This window comes from Cimex lectularius, unplaced genomic scaffold (assembly GCF_000648675.2).
Source record: "Cimex lectularius strain Harlan isolate CLEC.00 unplaced genomic scaffold, Clec_2.1 scaffold136, whole genome shotgun sequence".
Lineage (NCBI taxonomy): Eukaryota > Metazoa > Arthropoda > Insecta > Hemiptera > Cimicidae > Cimex > Cimex lectularius.
The window spans coordinates 118,414-137,729 of NW_019394223.1; the positions used below are offsets into that span (position 1 = coordinate 118,414).

General features: G+C 34.7%; 1 long non-coding RNA gene across 1 annotated transcript in view; it reads right to left on the reverse strand.

The window, feature by feature from the left end:
• The window catches only part of LOC112128321, a 95,897-nt gene extending 83,167 nt beyond the window's left edge, over window positions 1-12,730 (reverse strand). Inside the window, exon 1 of the long non-coding RNA XR_002910943.1 lies at window positions 12,529-12,730. This is a non-coding gene — a long non-coding RNA (uncharacterized LOC112128321). The remainder of the gene's footprint in view (window positions 1-12,528) is intronic.
• Between the last annotated feature and the right edge of the window lie 6,586 nt (window positions 12,731-19,316).

Sequence of the window (19,316 nt, forward strand, 5' to 3'; positions counted from 1 at the left end):
CTCTATCCACCTTTACAAGAGTACTATGCAAAAGTATATAAACCACGGCCAACGAACACCCTTCCCCTTAGTAAACGGGTCTGGCACTAAACCAAAAACGAAGATAGGCGACCAGAGATGATCCATTTTGTTCGAACGGCTGTCAACACAGTTCATCTTTTTGATTGATCAACACAATGCCCATCCTCAATAAATAAATAGCTTTCAATTTCATGAACCTGAGAAATCAAATTCCAGTTTCACTCTCACGTTTAATATTTACGGTTTATCACTTGGAGTCGACGCTCTGGGGGTAAGCCCGAGCAAGAAGCGGCTTAGCCGTTATTGAGGCAAGTAATGGAGTTTTATGGCTGAATGTGGAATACCCGCCGCCCTTTTCATAATTCACCCCCAGAGCTCCCTTCCGTTTTCGAACACAAAATCAGACCCGAACCAACTCGGGATTTTAACGAGAACAAGCAAGAGCACTCAAGCCGTTTCAAATCTAGAAAACGATTGATTGTCACCAACGTTTAAGAATGGATCAAGTTTTCACAATATTATAAACGCAAAAATCTCTTTTTTTGATAATATAAACTTTACTGTTCAACTAAGCATTGCAGTTAGACTTGCACAGAAGATTTTAACTGATTGAAATTTGTTTCCATTTACAATCATTATTAAAAAATATATATTAAAAAAAAAATGTACACTACAAACAACCAAATCTGACCGTCTGCCAGAGTCTACAAAAACTTAAATATTAACAATTAAGGAAAGTAGATAATATAAACTAAACGCAGTATACAAATAGTCAAAGTGAACCATTAGAAAAGTAAAGAGATCCTTAAAGAAAAAATATTAAACAAATATTTAAATTGTTTTACTAACATGTTTCTTGTAAACTGAACCAAATCCTTCAATTACTGTCATTAAGTCATGAATTAGCATCATAAACTGAAAAATATTTTTGATACTTCAAAACGGGTGTTTCCACTTTACTAAAATTGCATAAAGAACATTTATAGATTATGTTTGTCAGCCAGTGTTTGAAATTGAGAGTCAGCGCCTCTCACCGAACTTTAAAAATAATCTCTTTAAATTCTGATGAGAAATTTTTATTCATGTAGCTAACTTTATAATTTAACGTTTGTACAGTTTGTGAAAGTTTTTTCTTGCGAGCCCTTTAAACTCTTTTATTTGACCCTGGCAATTTTATTTACTAGCAAGTTAGATTGACTCGTCCAATTTAAACTGGGCCGTGCATCTCATGTACATCATATCTTCTCATCATCTGCTTTTAAACATAATTGTTTCCATAGTTACTATATGCGTTAATCCTTTCTGGAAGTGATTAAGTAATGTATATGTATGTTTTACACACAACTATTATTACTAGATGCAATAGAAACCTCTGTTTCCTCCAGAACCAGGACGGAATTGCACCCTTCAATTAGTTGAGACTCTGCTGTCAGCAGGGGTTACGAGTAGTCGAGACAATAAACCCTACCCCTACCCTAGAAAATAAGTATTACTTGTTCAGCAGTTTTTTTATGTTAGCTTGGCATTGACAGAGGGTCTATGTCTACACGAAAAGAAGGACACTCTCAACACGACACACAATAATGACACATCTACAGAAAACAAACACTTTGAGCCCTGAAGATGATCTTAATAACGTCGAAACGCTAAACCTACATCACACTAGACCGCATCTCACTAGCTCCAAATAATCATTAATTAACGGTCACTAAAGACCACACATAAACTATAAACATTCTTCCTTAGTAAATCCATTATATTTTGTGGTCTGATCATTCATTTTATGTAAAGTATTCGTTGAAAAATGGCAAAATGCAGGGAAAATTCGAAAGGCAGGTTGAGGTGGGGATTGGTTTCCGAGGTCGAAGGCACGATATCTCAAGTGATTAGAGCAGCGGCGTAGAGAGCCGAAGGTCGTGGGTTCCCTCGTGACACTAACTTTTTCATTTCAATCAATGCCTTACATAAAATTATTAATTCTTCCTTAGGTTACCTCCGTACTATGCTGATGAAGCTGACTAGTGCAAATATTTGATCCATGGCCGAGTGTAGGAAGTTTGTTTTAAACTTACATATAGAATTCACTATTTTCGTGGTCCGTTGACCAAATAATATCTTTCAATTAATTAATCTGTATTTAAGGTATTTGTTGAGATAAAAAAGTCAGTGTCACAAGCGGGATTGGAACCCACGACCTTCGGCTAAATATCCTATCTCAATAGATTACACGACATTTGAAAAATGGCAAAAAAGAGGGAAAATTCAAAAAGCTGGGTTGAGATGGGAAGTTAGTGTGTGTAGCAGCGACGTATTTAGCCGAAGTTCGTGGGTTCCAATCCCGCTTGTGACACTGACCTTTTTATCACAACCAATACCCTAAATACTTACATATACAGTTTATAAAGACTTCTGTAGTTCTTACAAGCAAAGTCCCCCTTTTTGTGCAACGGGAAGACAATAGATTTAAGGAAAGTAGACGAACCTACACCCAATTCAATAAATTTATTAATACCCTTTGGTAAATCATGAGGAAATAATTTAGGAGAATTCTTAAAATAATCACTTCCCAACATATGGATGCCAGGTGGTTTATTTTCTTAGGCTCGTCTCAGCGCAAATGACAAATTCCTCTGAACTAAAATAAGCGTCAAGTCCAGGAATTTACAATTAAGGGTTCTACCCAACCAACAGGCATCGATCCCAATAGAGCATTAAATAAACTCTTCAAATATTCAAACCACAAGTTTGCTTTTATTTTAGCAATACACATAAATTTACGATCCTTATTTGAATTCACTATTTTTGAAACTTCTCTACTATCCTGCGCTGCGCCTAATTTTTCGCCAAGTAGCCTGCAAAAGTATTTTCCCTTCTGTTTTCATAATGCCAATTGGTAAGAAACTTTTATATAATTCACCATGGTCGTATTTGTTCTTCTTTATAAATTAAGTAATTTGAAGGATTTACTTATCGCCTTTATACAATCCATCAAACCACCTGTTAGAAAATTTGTGATCAAATGATTTTCTTTGAGAAGAACATAGATAAGTAATTAAATAATCGGTTTATCTTGTAACCTTCAGCGCGGTTTAAATTCAAGGATGTTAGTTTTATTCAATTTAAACCATAAGTTTGATCATCCGCTTCAATCCATTGCAATTTAAGTAACAGAGGTAACGCTTTTTCCTTACATAGCCTCCCTACGTTAACCAATAACATTAACTCAATCAGCATATGATTTAGAAACTTTATAGCTGGTAGCAGATCTGAAGGATTGCAACATAATTTAATAATTGAACAGCCATTAGTGCTAATTATGTATACTCTCCTTCTTCATCATCTGTAATGTATCTGTATTTAGTGTCACTACATTATAAATATTACATAACTCAAGAAATTTTTTACCCTTGGAATCATTTTTGAATCGTTTGATTTTCTTCTAATTTTACGATTTGGATTTTTAAAACATATTGATATACAATATATTTATTCTGGAATATTTTGCAAATATCCTATCGTACAGTTACAATCTCTAATAAAAAGACAAGGCACAAATTTACTTTGATTTAATACATTTAAAATGCTATTGAACTTAGTGTCCCACATTTGCTATTTAAATATAAAGAAAAACCTAATAACCTACAGGAGGTAAACCTATAGGGACATTATTTATTTCAATTTTTAATAGATTATTATTATTTTATTTTAAGCAGCAAATCTTATTAAATTTATAAATCTTTTGCTTAAATACAAATATCCAAAACTTGCGGTAAATTCAACCAACCATAAGGAAAAACACCTAGTGATTTTTTAGATTTGCAGAACCCTTTCGACAAGCAATTAATATAAAAAAAATCTAAAAAAAAATACGGCGAGAATTTCCATTTCACTCAATTTCTTGTCAACTTTCTTCAAAACAGAAGTTTTACAGTACGACGTGGAAACTCTTTCTCAAAGGTTTTTTTCTCAAGAAAATGGCGGGTCACAAGGGTGTGTTTTGAGTGCTTTACTTTTTTGCATTGGACTAAATGAGCGCTTGAAACGAGTTGATCTACCAGTTCGTGCTATGTTGTATGCTGTTGTTTTAGTCATGTATGGTAGAGAAATAAATTAGAATAATCTACAAACTCTCATAAATCAAAAACTGATAAGAAATAGCATCATCAAAGACTGTCGTAGTAATATTCGCAGAAAGGAGACCAGTTAACTGGCCAGACTAAGAAACAAATAATACACCTGTAACTTTCTCCGATTATGTTACATACGTAGGCCTATTGATGACTGGAAGTTAAACTAGAAAAAAAATACCAAAAATCGTTAAACATTAAATGCAACCAATATATAAACCTCCTCAAAACGATTAGCTCTTTTTTATGGAGAGTAGAAAAAATTTCTCTCTTACGATTTTACAAATCTATTGTTCAATCAAAATTTGATTATGGCTTTTGCCCCCATGGTTCTGCCTCTGATACAACGGTAAAAACAATTGACAGCCTACGTAATGCAAGCATTCGTCATGCAATTGTCTCCTTCCGATCAAGCCCAGTATATAGTTTATAAGATGAATAAATCTGCCCTTATGATTCAGGAGAGATCTGATGAAACTATTATGATTCCCCGCCATCCACTCTATGAGCTACCTATTCCTTCTGAAGATCTTGTCATTTCTACTTATTCAAGAAAACATTGAGTGTCTATATTATTCGGCAAAACCAACTTAAAATTTCCGAACAATCAAAAAACAAAATCCCATCACCTACTTCGCGATGGTTATTGCTTATTCTACAAATAGATTTTGCATTACGAAATTCTCCAAAGATCAAACGTGATGATGATTTTCAATTAAACAGAATTAAAGTATCATTTAAAAAAAGGTAGAAAATTGTAATTGTACAGATTTTTTTCAATATGTAAAACATGCCTTAATCTACGTAAAAGCACGCCAAACCTTCTCGAATACCGTATTCATTGCTCGGGCTAAAACATGAGCCATTTCAATTTATCGTTCAGAATCTCAGGAAAGGAACGACGGCTATGTTTTATCCCTCGATATATAATATCTTGAGTTTATATCCTCCCTCTAAAAATACATTGGAAAAATAACTTAAAGTGATAGAATGTTACGTTAACCGCTTTGAATGCCTATATTTAGAGAAGTCTGTATTTATTTATCACAATTGACAAACAATCAACAATTTTTCTATAGGCGCGTTCGATTGATCATCTTTATATTTTCTTGCCCGGCATAAACAAATAAACAATACAAATTAATGAGCGAAAGGTAGATTTTATTGTCCTTTTATTGTCATATTTTAAATATACATAGGTGATTCTAAAATTCTGGTTTAGAAGATGCTGAATTCATTGAATTATTAAATTATAAAAACGCAAAGTGTAATAAATCTTTGCAAATAGGCCTATTGCTCTAGAAAAATAATGATAAACGAATATAATTTTTCATCATATTTAAACATAAAGTAATAATTTATAATCAAATCTCGTCAAACTGTAATCTGATGAGAGCTTTATTTACCACCGATATGTAAATGATCTGGGGGTAGTTTTGACTATCTACTTCTTCTGGGATGCAAAGAGCACTAAACATAACAAACACATAGGTCGTCCAATAAAAGACTAATAGAACCACCCGAGAAAACGACACTAGAAGAGCTTAAGCGTTTTGTGCTAACTAGAGCTGTAATGCCTTTCTATAAAAATATGTAAATATCTAGGGATCATATCGGACCAAATAAATTGTTTGTATTAGCAACTAAAGAAAATCACACAAAGAGCGAAAATTGTCAATAATATATGTTAACGACTTTATGGAAAAAGTTGAAAACTAAATACAACTATGTCCCTGTAGTTACAGGGATTGTTAGAACTATGATTGGTTAGACCTACGGATGGGTAGTTTGGTGGATGAAGACATTACAACTGTGGGCAGTCAGGATCCTAGCGTGCCTGCGCAGTCCTCCTGAATCTACCACCGCTACTTATTTTCATCCAGGGATTCACAGGCTAATACAGGGATAGGCTCCACTTTTTATGGCGTACCAAATTGCCGACCAAAACGATATCCATCAGATAACGGGTTGAGACTAAGTCATCGGTTCAATGGGAGTGTATTTTAGGACAGATGTATGCAAAGTTCGTGCAAGGACTATCGCAGAAACTATTAAACCTATTAGTCAGAAATACAACAAAATGATAGTAGACATGCTGACTTGACACTGCCGACTCCGAAGGCCATGCGTACAATTGGATAATCAGATACAAGCATATTACCAGGAGGAAGAACTAACATCAGAACACGACCTCCGTTGAGGCGAATCGTATGCATGCTGAGGCCTTCTTGGGCCAGAAAAAGCCAATTCCTGAAGGATACAAAGCTTAACAAATCCTTGGGATCTGGATTTGTATCATGACTTGGGACCCACTTCAGCGTTAGCTTATGGAAATCACAGTTTTTTTAATATTTAGGGAGTTACAGACGTTTTGAGATGATCCCGTAGGCTGGGAGCGTTGCCTGAAAGAATTATCATTATGACACCTTTGAGATGCTTTTTATTTATTTCATGTGAATATGTTTATATGGTTTAGCTTTAAAATATGTTTGTGGTGGGACCGATGGCCATATGGTGCTTCAAGTTTGGCCTTATTATGCCCATGTCCGACCATTTCCCATCTTGAGGCGTTCGTATACCATAGAAAAGCTTCAGGTTTACCTTCTTTTGTTTTATTTTGAAAAGAAGTTCTTTTTTTATGATTATGTTAAATGGTTTTGTGTTTATATGTAAATATATTATTTCTTATAAGCTATTTAAGTGTGGATAGATGAGAGAAATCAATGCTTTTATTATCTTAATCTAAAGTTATTTATACATATAGCTGCAGTTCATATAGTTATTTTTTATCTCTATTATGGTTCGCTGATAATGTTTTAGGCGTTGTACGGGTAAGTGTTTGTGCTTTGCCAGAGAATAATAATATTTCTCTGGTAGTATATCATCAGACGTATTCTCCCTGGAAGCTCCAGGTTTAATAATACACAAAAACTTGGGCAGTGAAGTATAACTCTGGAACTCGCCGTCTTCTGCCGGCATAAACACGAGATAAAACCGTTGAAAATGGATGAGTTATTGTTCCGGGGCGATGCAAAATTATATCTCAGCACTGTGTAGTTTTAACAACGAGATGGAGCAATAAAAAGGCGAGACCTCTTTTATGACCAGTTTTACAGAAGTCCCATTTATACCTTGGAGCTTATTCAAAAGAAAATGGAGAGAGTCTGCATTCCTAATCTGAGATATTGGACAAGTTTCTAAACGCTCGATTTTCGGTTTCTCCTAGGCACTTGAATCAGTTTTCAAGAAGGTCCAAACACTCCTCAGTTCACACCGTTTTTCGAGTTGTCAAAACTTTTTATTTATTAAACAACAATTGCATACTTCGAGACAGAGTCCAAAATTAAATTGTAATTTTAAACTAAAAAGCATATTGACCTTTTAGATTCAACGCGTTATTAACGGCCGGAAAATTGCCTTCGGGAGATGCATGGATGAAATATTCCATTGTTCTATAAATTTATTAAGGAGGCGGGGCTAAACTTAGTTTCCATCAATATACAACTAATTTCCATACGATGCATATTTAGCAGCACACCAGGTGTTAACTAGTATTGAAGTGTATAAGAAAATTGCTAAAAGGAAATCTTGGAAGAACGTTTTATCCTCGTGAGGGGGAACAAAAATTGCCATAATACGAAAAAACCAAACCGATTTAGTATTAAAATATTCACGATAACTGTCGAAGCATTCCTTTCTCATTCAGATTCAAGCCAGGTTTTTCCAAAAACAGCTTTTAAATTCCAGTATAAAATATCTCTTAAGGACGTTTTTGGTATTTATTGACCGTTTTAAAGGGTTGAAACATTATTAATAATTTTTTTTCTACCTGTTTCCAAAAGACTAAATTACATTAAAAAAAGTTTAATCCCTTATTGTCTTTTGGGCTGTATCATACATATATATAAATATATCATATTTATTGAACATATAATTTTTGACGAATATAGATATTTTCCATAGATTACCGTTTTAGTTGCAAATCATTTTTCTGAGATTACTATTTTTTACCTTAGCTTCCCCAATTAGTCCATGAGATTACTACATTTGCTTTATGTTTTCAAGGCTTTTTAGAAATTATTATAAATTGTAATGTATATTACACGAATGTGATCTTACGGTCAACAAAATTCCAGTAACGATACTAAGGGTCTTAACTGAAGTTACGATTATTACTAAAAGTAGATACATATCCTGAAAAATACAAACTAGAACAAATGGAATCCGCTGGAAAACAACATTCAACATATATTTCTGAATAAATAAATCCAGGGAAAAAAATAAACGCCAGCAAGGTGAAACACTTGAAAATCGGCGATGACAACAAATCATTTTCTTCCATTGCACGTTTTCTTCTACACACAGCATGAAAAGCCAATAATTGAAACAATGTAAAAGATTGATACGCTGTTTGCCCTCGATTGAATTTCAAACTGATACCTATATATACATACTTTCGAAAATACTCTCATCCCACAAAAATGAAATTACTGTATAAATTTTCGCGTAATTTAAATGCATCGGATATTAACAAATATAAATCAAATAAGATTTCTTTTTCACACCCTTCTAAAATAAGTTTCAGTCGCAGACGCCAACAATATCTCATGGATCTCTTTTCAACGAGAAGGTACCCATATGTCAGGTGTGTGGCCTAAAATAGTGGGAGAATAATTTGCCTCTGTTTTTTATATACTCTGCGAACCCGGACAGTGTTGTAATTTATGTTGGTATAACAAAGTATATCACATAGTTGTCTATCATATAACACCTATTTATTCAATTTTACAATAGATTACCAGAAGAGTGGCTCTTGTCTCCCTAACTCTCTCTCACTCGCTCTCTCTCTCACACACACACTCTCTCTCACTCTCTCTCTCTCTCTCTCTCTCTCTCTCTCTCTCTCTCACTAACTCAAAAAACAGCCATGTGGTTTTCCACACTTAAAAAACAATAGCTGAGCGGAAGGCTTTGATAAATCGAATTCAAACAAAGGAGCGCTGATAAGCCCTTTTTATTCGGGAAGAAGGCACATAAAACATGCCGCCCACCCAAAATTAACTTCAATTTTGAATAAAAATATATTAATAAATCCGAGGTTCCCCGTGGAACAACGGTAAGTTAAAAAAAATAATAAATGAGGTGACCACTTGGTTTTGACAGTACGATTATGTCACAACGAAAACAAAAATAAATGCAAATCAATCTTGAGTGGAACATTAACTAACATTCAAACATTCAAAAAATCTCTGATAGCATGGGTACATTAGATTTTAATGGGGTAGAGGAGGTTAAAACCCTAGATGTGGATCTGCACCAATAGAATAACCGTCCTCCCTTGGGAAAAGGCGTTCGGCTCTTCTGATTGGCCAAGGAAAAAGTAAGGAATTCTTTCAGATAAACATGAGGTCCATTTAGGGCGTTTTATCAAAATGTGGAATATTCACTGGACTATATCTCTTCCAGAATCTCTGATTAGCGTGCTGCAAGTGTAACTATCAATTTAAACGATTTGGTTTTTGTTGGTTAGCTCAATCTCAGAAGGAGCCCCGATTAAGAGTGTCCAGGACTGAGATAACATGGCCTCAATGCGAGTGACGGACTGCACTAAACTCTCCGAGGGTAAGAGAGCTATCTCCAAACGCGCGTAATATATAGCGCTTGTCCGACTTTAACCCTGCCTCTTATCCCAAAGACCACCGAAATTTGGAGCAGCTGGAGGGTTGAAATGCCAAACGATCTCTTTATTGGACAAGTAGTCAGAGATGGTCAGAGGAAATTCGAGGCGGCAAAACTACCGCTTGGAGAATGATTAGGTCTCGGGACATCAGGTGTGGTGCAATTATGCAGGAGACCAACTTTTTGACACTTGCAATCGGGTTATCCCCAATTTATGAAATGTTGAAAATGAAATAATACAGGATTCTTGATAACTTGGGTCAATAATCATTCGAATTGGATGCATATTTCCATCAGCATCCGCAATCATGGCTTCGGCGGTTCCACGAAACACGTCGACGGACGAGTATCCCGAGATTGTGCGTGGCACGTTAATGGCTGGGCCGCGGGGCTGGAAACGATGGGAGGAATTTAAGTTGTTTGTGGGATGGTAGGTGAGGCCGAACTGTGCAAGCAAGAGTGATGATTGTTACAAGCATAACAATTGCATCGATTCTGAGAATTACAAGCATGTAATAGGTGAATCCCCAAACAATTAAAGCATTTTCTGAGTCCCTTCAAACTTTCCCAATGTTCTTTGAGCTTCTTAGATAACAAACTAGGACACCGATATAGGTTGTGCGGTCCAGAACAAAAGGAGCAACAATACTTCGAAGAAGACGTTGACTGCAAATGTTAACTTTGGACTGTTGCTGAGTGGTCATTCCGTCCTGCGTGGATGTCTCGAATTGCTTGAAGAAGTTTTAGGAGGCGTACTTCGTTCTAAAATCATAGTTCTCCACGAACAAAATCGATAAAAATTTTAAAGGTTGGAAATTCCTGATGTACGTTCTGTGTTTCAATTTCTTATTTGCTGGGCCTCAGTACCATAACCCTGTGTGAAGAAGAAAAAAATCAGCTAAGTCAGGAATATTCAAAGCCTTAAGTGCCGAAACATTAGTGTGGAAAACAGTCAGTCTGACGTTACAACCCCTTCTACGCTTTCGGATGATGACGAGATATCGAAGAGGTTTGAACTTCAGGGTCAGATTTATCTTACGGAGAATTTTGATGTGGGATAACTTTACCCAGAAAAACATTTCATCTTGTCCAACTGAGCCCAAAAAAAGTGTCCACTTGTCAAGATTTAATTTCTTTGCAATGTAAACAGCTTGCGTGCCAGTGAAATATTTCTTCTTCTTTTGAACAGCTGCATTTAATTTTGGTAATGACATTTTCACTATCTAGCAGTAGGTATATAACATAAATTGTTAAGTCAAAGCCTTGTTAGTTGAAGGAATTTAATAAATTCGCCTTGGACTACGCGGTCTAAAACTGTAAAAGAAGGGTCATATATTTAAGGGATTAGAACGAGGTACCTGCCTATAGATCCTTGAGCCTTTTTTCATGTGTGATATTTACCGATGGTTCTCAGAGTGGCGAAGTATGCGCTTGGTATGATGTCCTGATAAAAGAGAATGGAAAATACAAACTGAATAAAGAATTATCTTCTCAGCGGAATCGGCATTCGAACGGCATTGGAAGCCGTATTAGGAGGAAATTTGAGGATAAGAAAGTGTTTATCTTGACGGATTCAAAAAGCTCGGTAGAGAGCATTAAAAGTTTCAGCTTACAGTCAGGTTGCTTCTATTTGGTGTCCAAAAGTATGAAGTCCAGAGGCTATTAAAGCGGCAAGTCGAACCTTCTGTTGGATGGAGTAGTCCAAGGCAATGAGCTTGTGGACAGCGTGGCAAGGCATACCAGTGAAGGAGTTCAAAAGCACTATGAAAAAGGAAGTATAAGACATGTGGAACAAGCAACTCGACTGCTACTCCATTGGCAAATTTTACGGGAATATAAACCCGACGATCAACAGGAGTGGTTCTTTAACTTTCCAATGTCTAAAAAAGTGTGCACTACAATAAATAGCATCCGGTCTAATCATGGAATAAGTGGAACATATTTGAAGAAAATATGGCAAAGACGGAGTGAACTATATTTAGTATGCAAAGAGAGGGAAGACCCGGAACACAAAAAAGTATAGTAAAGAAATAACAAAGATGTTGGACAGGCAGTACAGAATTGGAAAGTTCATCAAGGTGTTTAATTATAAATCCGTACTGCAATTAAATGATTACGAAGTGTAAAATACAAGTTTGGATTTTCGAAGGGCTAGGGACTTAAAACTTTTATCAGAAAGGGAAACAGATTGTTCTCTGAGCCAATTGCCAAAGAAGCATTTATAAATTTATAAATATAAATATAAATACAATATAAATATAAATATACAATAAGTGGTTGTAATTGTCTATCGTTGTAATTTCGGTAGAGTATATACAAAATAATAAATGCAGCTTATTTTGCTTAGCAAATCTTTAAATATTATTAGTCCTTAAGACACGTAGAACGCAAACAAATTGAAATAACCTTTAAGATAGGACGGTCCCAAATTTAATAAAACTTAAAAATTGTGTTAACTAGCCGAACTTTCGAAACGGAAAAAATAACGAGACGCATGTCGTGGCTAGTAGCTTTTCAGGAATACGCGAGGCACGAGCAATACCGACGGTGTTCAAATCTTAATTATGCCGAAGATAAATAAAACTAAATCCATGAACGGAGGACCATTTAATATAGTGGACTGTGTAAATGTTGAATTAAAAAGAAAGAGAAGAATTATAAGCGATGAAGAAAGGGGTTAAAGGAAATAAGGTTAACTCACCGTTCGGCGATTCCAGACAGACTGAGATTCTTCTACGTTGGAGGGCTGGCACTCGCGTTTTTTCGGCGTAATATAGAGTGAAAGCGAATAAAAAGAAAGACTCGACAAGAAAAGGGCGAGGAAAAGCACAAGGAAAAGTCAGAAAATTACACGCGGTGCGCGGCGCGAAAGACGTTCGACCAAACTGGGCGGGGCGGCCATGCGGTTTTAACAACTAAAACAAGAAGTGAGGGGCAGCTTTGATTAATCGAATTGAAACAGAGGGCGCGATGGCAAAACTTTTTCTTCGGGAAGGGCGCCCTCCAAATTAAGAGCGAAATAATTACTAAACAGTAATGACAACAACTGAAAATGATTGAACTTGGTTTAAAATAGAAATTCCATTATTTATAAAATGATAGTATTCATGTTTATGAAGTAAAATTAAATGTATATAAAAAATAATTGATACTTATAATGAAACCTCTGAGAAAACTTTTTCACTTAATGCTGTGTGCATAATTGTAAGAAGGACGGTATTTTCCAATTTTGTAGACAAAAAATAAAACTTCAGTTTTCTCTCTCTCTCACTCTCTCTCTCTCTCTCTCTCTCGCTCTCTCTCTCTCTCTCTCTCTCTCTCTCTCTCTTATCTCTATCTCTCTCGCTCTTATCTCTCTCCCTCTCTCCCTCTCTCTCTCTCTCTCTCTCTCNAATTCAAACAAAGGAGCGCTGATAAGCCCTTTTTCTTCGGGAAGAAGGCTCTCAAAACATGCCGCCCACCCAAAATTAACTTCAATTTTGAATAAAATTATAATAATAAATCCGAGGTTCCCTGTGGAAGCACGGTAAGTTTAATAAATGAGGTGACCACTTGGTTTTGGCTACTCAAATATTCATCTTGGTGCCTTTGCTCAATTTGTTTTTGCTCCGATTTGATTAATTAATTTAAATAATATTTTTATATTTTGTCATGTAATTAAGTAGTGTAGGTTTTTTTACAATGTTTAACGTTAATTAGGGAGGTATAGTACAAACTTGTAAAAAACGTGGGTTTTTAGCAATTAAATATTTACATAGGTCATTTGAAAAATGATGAAACAGGGTTATTACGATGCCTTGCTGAATAAAAAAATTGATTGAGAGAGAAAAAAAGAAGTAACATGATGTTAACGAATGCTTATTATATGACATAAAAATACATTGTAAGATAGAATTTCATTCATGAAAATAGCCATATTATTAGCCGAATTCCTTGCTAAATAATTAAATAAAACAAACAAAATGTTAAGGTATCTCTTCTCAAATATTACTAAAGCTTGACCAATAAATGTATAGTTTCCATAACATCATAGTTTCAAGTTACCTCGTAGTAAAGTAAAATTACAAATAATAATAGGAAACTTGATGATGTTAATATTTAGATATTCATAGTAAGTATTTTGTGGTTAATTAATGTTATATTAAATCCGTCTTGGATAACATTTTATTCAAACAACACTAGGAATTCTCGAGGCCTGCGGGTAATTTATTTTAAATTGCAAAATGGAATTGCCGGTGGACTGCGGCAGGTGATAGGTCAACTCTGTACACGCGAGGGAGGATGAACACAGATTTGGGCGTATGTAAATCTGTATTTTACACAAGTACAATGATAAAGTATCCTCACACATTCATAATGTCTTATCTCAGCAACTTCAAAGGCTAAAAGAGAGGAATAAATTTATCCTCCTTTAGAACTGCTAAAAAAAGTTTTAAGCAGTAGATAAATTAAAAGAGAGAGGGTGAGGGAGAGAGAGAGGTTAAAGGGAATAAGAAATAATTGGCTTAAAGTAGAACAAGGGGAAGAAGAACTTGACAAATTGATCCATTGATCTCAGAAGTAAGAACCGAACTTATTTGTCTTTAAACTTCATCGATCGGGAAAGATAGGAATTTTGAATTAGGACAGGAAATATTTACGGGGCTCCGAAGGAATCATTCATATTTTCGTGTCATAATTGGAATGTGGATCGTAAATTTGTTAAATAATACAAAATGAAGATTTTCAATTGGATTATCCCGACAGCAACCGGTGTTGTAAATGCTTGGAGGGGTTGGAACAATGAGAGTACGTTCTCTCCTTCGGCAAAAACGTTCGGAATTCGTAGATTTTGGGCCGTTAAAATGCTTTTCTACAAACTACCGTGCAATGGGACCCATTCATGCAGCTCTAAACAACAAACGTTGGAAATCCGACAAAAACGTGAAAGTCAATGGCTCTAAGAGGAAATGTGACGGACGAAAAAGGACAAAGTTTTCCCCAAGAGATATTTTATTGTAGAGTAAACATATTGATTACAATAATTTTAAAACTTTTAAAAATATAAAATATAGTCGATAACTGGTCTGCATTAAATATTATGTTTCGATGTATACAATTAAACAAATAAGTGAATATTTCGTTAACAGTTGATCACATTTTAGTAGGTGAAGTGTGATACTGTTTAATTTTCACCAATAAATTTAGACATATATTTTTTGCAATAAACTGTGCTGTCTCGCCTTTCTTTGTGTAACCTGATGAACCTAGGGGGTGGCTGTAACATCAGGGCGTTTTTATCCCCAGAATATTGATCATTTTTAATTTTACACGACAGTTCTATAGCCCTTTGATTTAAACATTTCTATAGGTCTGGCGTATCTGATATTCGAACTTTGCCAAGAGAAGGTTTTTATTTTACATTTTTATACTCACATTTTGTGTTTTCATAAAAAAGATGTAAATGAGTAAGAAAATAAAAACACAGTAAAAAGAATTATTTGTGCTTTATATATCACAAATTTTGATTCTTTTGTTTCGTTTTATTGTATTCTTGATTTTAAAAATAATATTTAGATAATAAATATATGATGTTAAGCAACAATATTAATACAAAAATACATGTCTGAATAGATTTTACAACCGATTCTCCGGAAAACAAAACGGTATTGACGTGTTGTGTGACGAAATTGTGCTTAACAGGCATTTATGTTGAAAAAAATGTACCAACTAGAACGAAAACGTTACCGTGAAGTTAAAAAAAAGAAAAACAAGGGAAAATTCTGCTTCATCAATGAATTTGAAAAACATAGTTGAGTTTGTGGCAATATTGACTTTTATCTGACCTTACATGTGAGGAGGATTCAATCATTCCAGAAAACAGCCTCCAGATTTTTTACTTATTTTTGTTTTTTCATTTTTCAACTGCATATATAAATACAACAACCTACATAAGATGTGCACATGCACGTGCATATACGAGAGATAGATGGAAGTTTAGTTGTTTTTTTAGTACTACCCCTAAAAAAACTACCCCTTTTTTTGTTGTGACACTTTTCTTGCATACATTGGCTCTAAACGAGCATAAATACCCCTGTAGTAAGTTTTATTAAGATTATGTTTATCCTAAATGTCCTTCCTCCTGAAGTCAGGCTATTTGGTTATTTAAACTACAAAATTAATTATTGAAATAATGTGTATATGCTTTATCGATTATGAAAAATAATGTAATTAAAACATTAAAAAATCGTTGAAGCCATAGTTAAAAGACAACATTGTTAAAAACTTATGAAAAAACAGTATTATAATTATTAAAATAAAATAACTGAAATTAAAATAATTCACGAACACTCTAGATCATGGTATATTTTGAAGAAGAAAGCAAATTCACTTCTTACTACCAAGCTTTCGACTGATGTTTTGGTCATCATCACGGACTATATTAATTTCACATGACGAAAAATTTATTTGTACAAATGATTAAACAATTGTTTTTCATAATGTGAATTAATATAAGTTTGCAAGTTTGAAAGTAACCAATGAATTTGCTTTTTTCATAAATACCTTGAGTGTGCGAGAGTGAAAAGGTGGTCAATTCTTCTCACATTAAAAAATAAAATAATTTTAAAATTAGCACTACTTTGTTCATACAATGAAGAGAAAACGCAGCATAAGAACTAGGAATGTTAGATTCAAATAAGGACATTGAAGCCTTTTTTCGCATAAAATATAATTGTGGTAATTCACTATTTTGATTTTCTGTACCTTTTTCACCTGCAGCTTTGAAGCTGAGCATTCACGCTTCCCAGATTTGTAAGTGAAATCTGAAGAGCCATAACTATCAGCACTGTAGGTCATACTTTTCTTCTCATTACCCGATATCAAAGTGCAACGAGAAGATCCAATATCCATAATATTTTGACCCAAAGTAATTGCTAAAGTGGTGGAATTTGAAAACTGACGGACTTTCTTACCATTACTGATGGCAGGTTCCTTCTTGTTGATTGTCAACAAATTTAGACTCAGTTTGTCACGTGATGAAAAAGTCAATTTTACAGATATTTCATGCACCGATAATTAAAGCTGGACACAGAATATGATCTGCAACTTTTCGTGAATGGTAACAGTACATCCCCGCCAATTCAAAAGTAACAGTGCTGCCTAGCAGCTGAGAGTCCACCTACATTTGTGTCATTTTTCCTGCAGAATTACACACCTGAATACTTAAAACAAACTGTTTTTTTGTTGCATAATGCGATATTGCATCGATCATTGCAAAATGAACAAATTACATTTCCTTTAGCCCGAAAAAGTGCATAAGTGGGATAAAGCAGATCTCCTCTGATTTTGACTAACCACCACCTTAACTCTACCAATGAGAAACCTTTAGTCCTATCCCTCAGCTAGGTTAAACGTAATAAAATCATCTAGGTAAAGATCCTTATAGACCAAAAAACGTGAGGCTGATCTGACTTGTTCACGAATTTCTTCACTGAATTTGACATTTAACAATAGTTTCCTTATAATTTTCTTAAACAGCAGTTCACATTATTTATGAAACATGATGAGTCACATGAACGATCTCTACACAAACTATTCCAACGCTCAAACTACAATACACCTCGATTAACAACTTCAAGGGCAACTATTTTGGAATACGGTAATTAGGAAGATTGAAGAGTTAAACATGTAGTTAAAGTGGAGTTTGAGGGTGTATAAAAATAACCGGTCAACTTTAGTCTGTAAATAAATTATAAAAATCGGGGTGGTTTTGGGAAGGGCAAATAGCGTTGTTTTCCCCAGTGGTTCAAATTTTTCATAGCCCCAGATTTGTGAGTCTGTCTTAAACTCTTAACGAAGTATTTTGTTCTGAATGGAACAGTCTGAATTTCACTGGAAGAGAAATAGAATTTAGAGAAATTAAGTGGTAGCACATCGAAAATAGACCAGACATTCAGGAATGAAGAAGAAGGAATTGATATTTATTCCATCGGATTGACTCAGCATTGAATTCAGCCGTGGTAAAAACGGTCCAACAATGAATTAGGAAAATTGGTGTGCACATTATTAACATATGTATCACCTCAACACTTCGTGAAGGGTCCAGCCATTCCATAAAATAGAAAAAAAAAACAGAAGGTCGGTAGTACTCCTTCAACCTGATGATGAGCTAGAAGCTCGAAATCCGGATGTTAGAAAACAACTTACTTTGAGTAAGAACTATCTTTTTAAAAGGATTGAACACCGCACTCACTCCACCATTCATAATTTCTAAAAAACAGTGACTTTTATTTTAGAACATGCTTGTACCTTGATCATTCGAAAACAAGATTTTAGTCCAATCTTGCTCAGACCAATTGATAAGATTTCTTGCAAAACTTAACCGAGCGGTTTTGCGCCTTGTCAGAAGCTCTGGATCAGTACTGAAAAAATTCGAAGAAACTTTGGGCTGCATGGGAAGTGAACTGTGCGTGGAAATTTATAGGAACATAACAAGGTAAAAGTCCGAATTATAAAGAGGGCAATTGGCTCCAATTCGATTTATCGAATGCTCTTTCCACCCCCTGTTAAGAAAAGTAGTTCATACCACCATTAAAATATACTGTAAAAATACCAAAAATTTTTCGGTTTACCCAAGTGGCCAGCAGAGGAGTTCTAATTATCAAGTTTCTAATTAACAACAGCCAACTGTTTTCATCGTGTACACAAGGTGTTACAGGGTTAAATGTCAACACTGCCATGGTGGATTCACTAAATAAAACGTAGTTCAGTGCCACTTGAACAAAGGTTCTAGGGACTCTTTCTAGAGATACTAACATTTTGTGATTTTAGTCTAAAATCAGTTTTTTTTACATAAAATCGTAACTTCTCCACTCTAGCGTCATTAAAATACAAATCTCACCTTTATCTCCCAAACTACATTAAATTTTCCACAAGATAACAACATTTCCGTTGAAAAATTCGCGCTTCCGAATATACAGTACCCACTCAAAGATTACCCGATGACAAAACCCATGTGTTTTTAGAAATATTCAATTGTGGCTCGTGCAACTTTTCCATCAAAACTTTGGAGGATTTCACAAAAGTTGCCTTATTTTATAAATTATAAGTATGCCAATGATATTCTCACATTTACATTTTTTAAAACTTTTCTTAGTATTGAACCTTCCTTTGAAAGGTTGAAAAACGTGATATCGAACCCAAAGAGCAACTCAAGAACATCGTCATATTTTTATTGAAAAAATTGATTAGTTGGTAACAAATATCACATCCATTCTTGTTTTTTTTTACTATATTTTATTGTTAGCTAAAATTACAAAAATGTTAATATCTCGGGAATGAGGCAATATAGAAACCTCGTTCTGGCGGCACTGTACTACGTTTAATTTAGTGAATCCACCATGACCGTATTGGCATTTAATCTTCTAACACCCTGTATAGAAAAACATCAAGAGTTTCCAGAAAAAATTCCAGTTTTTATATGTTTAGATAAATGACTGGAGTTAGTTG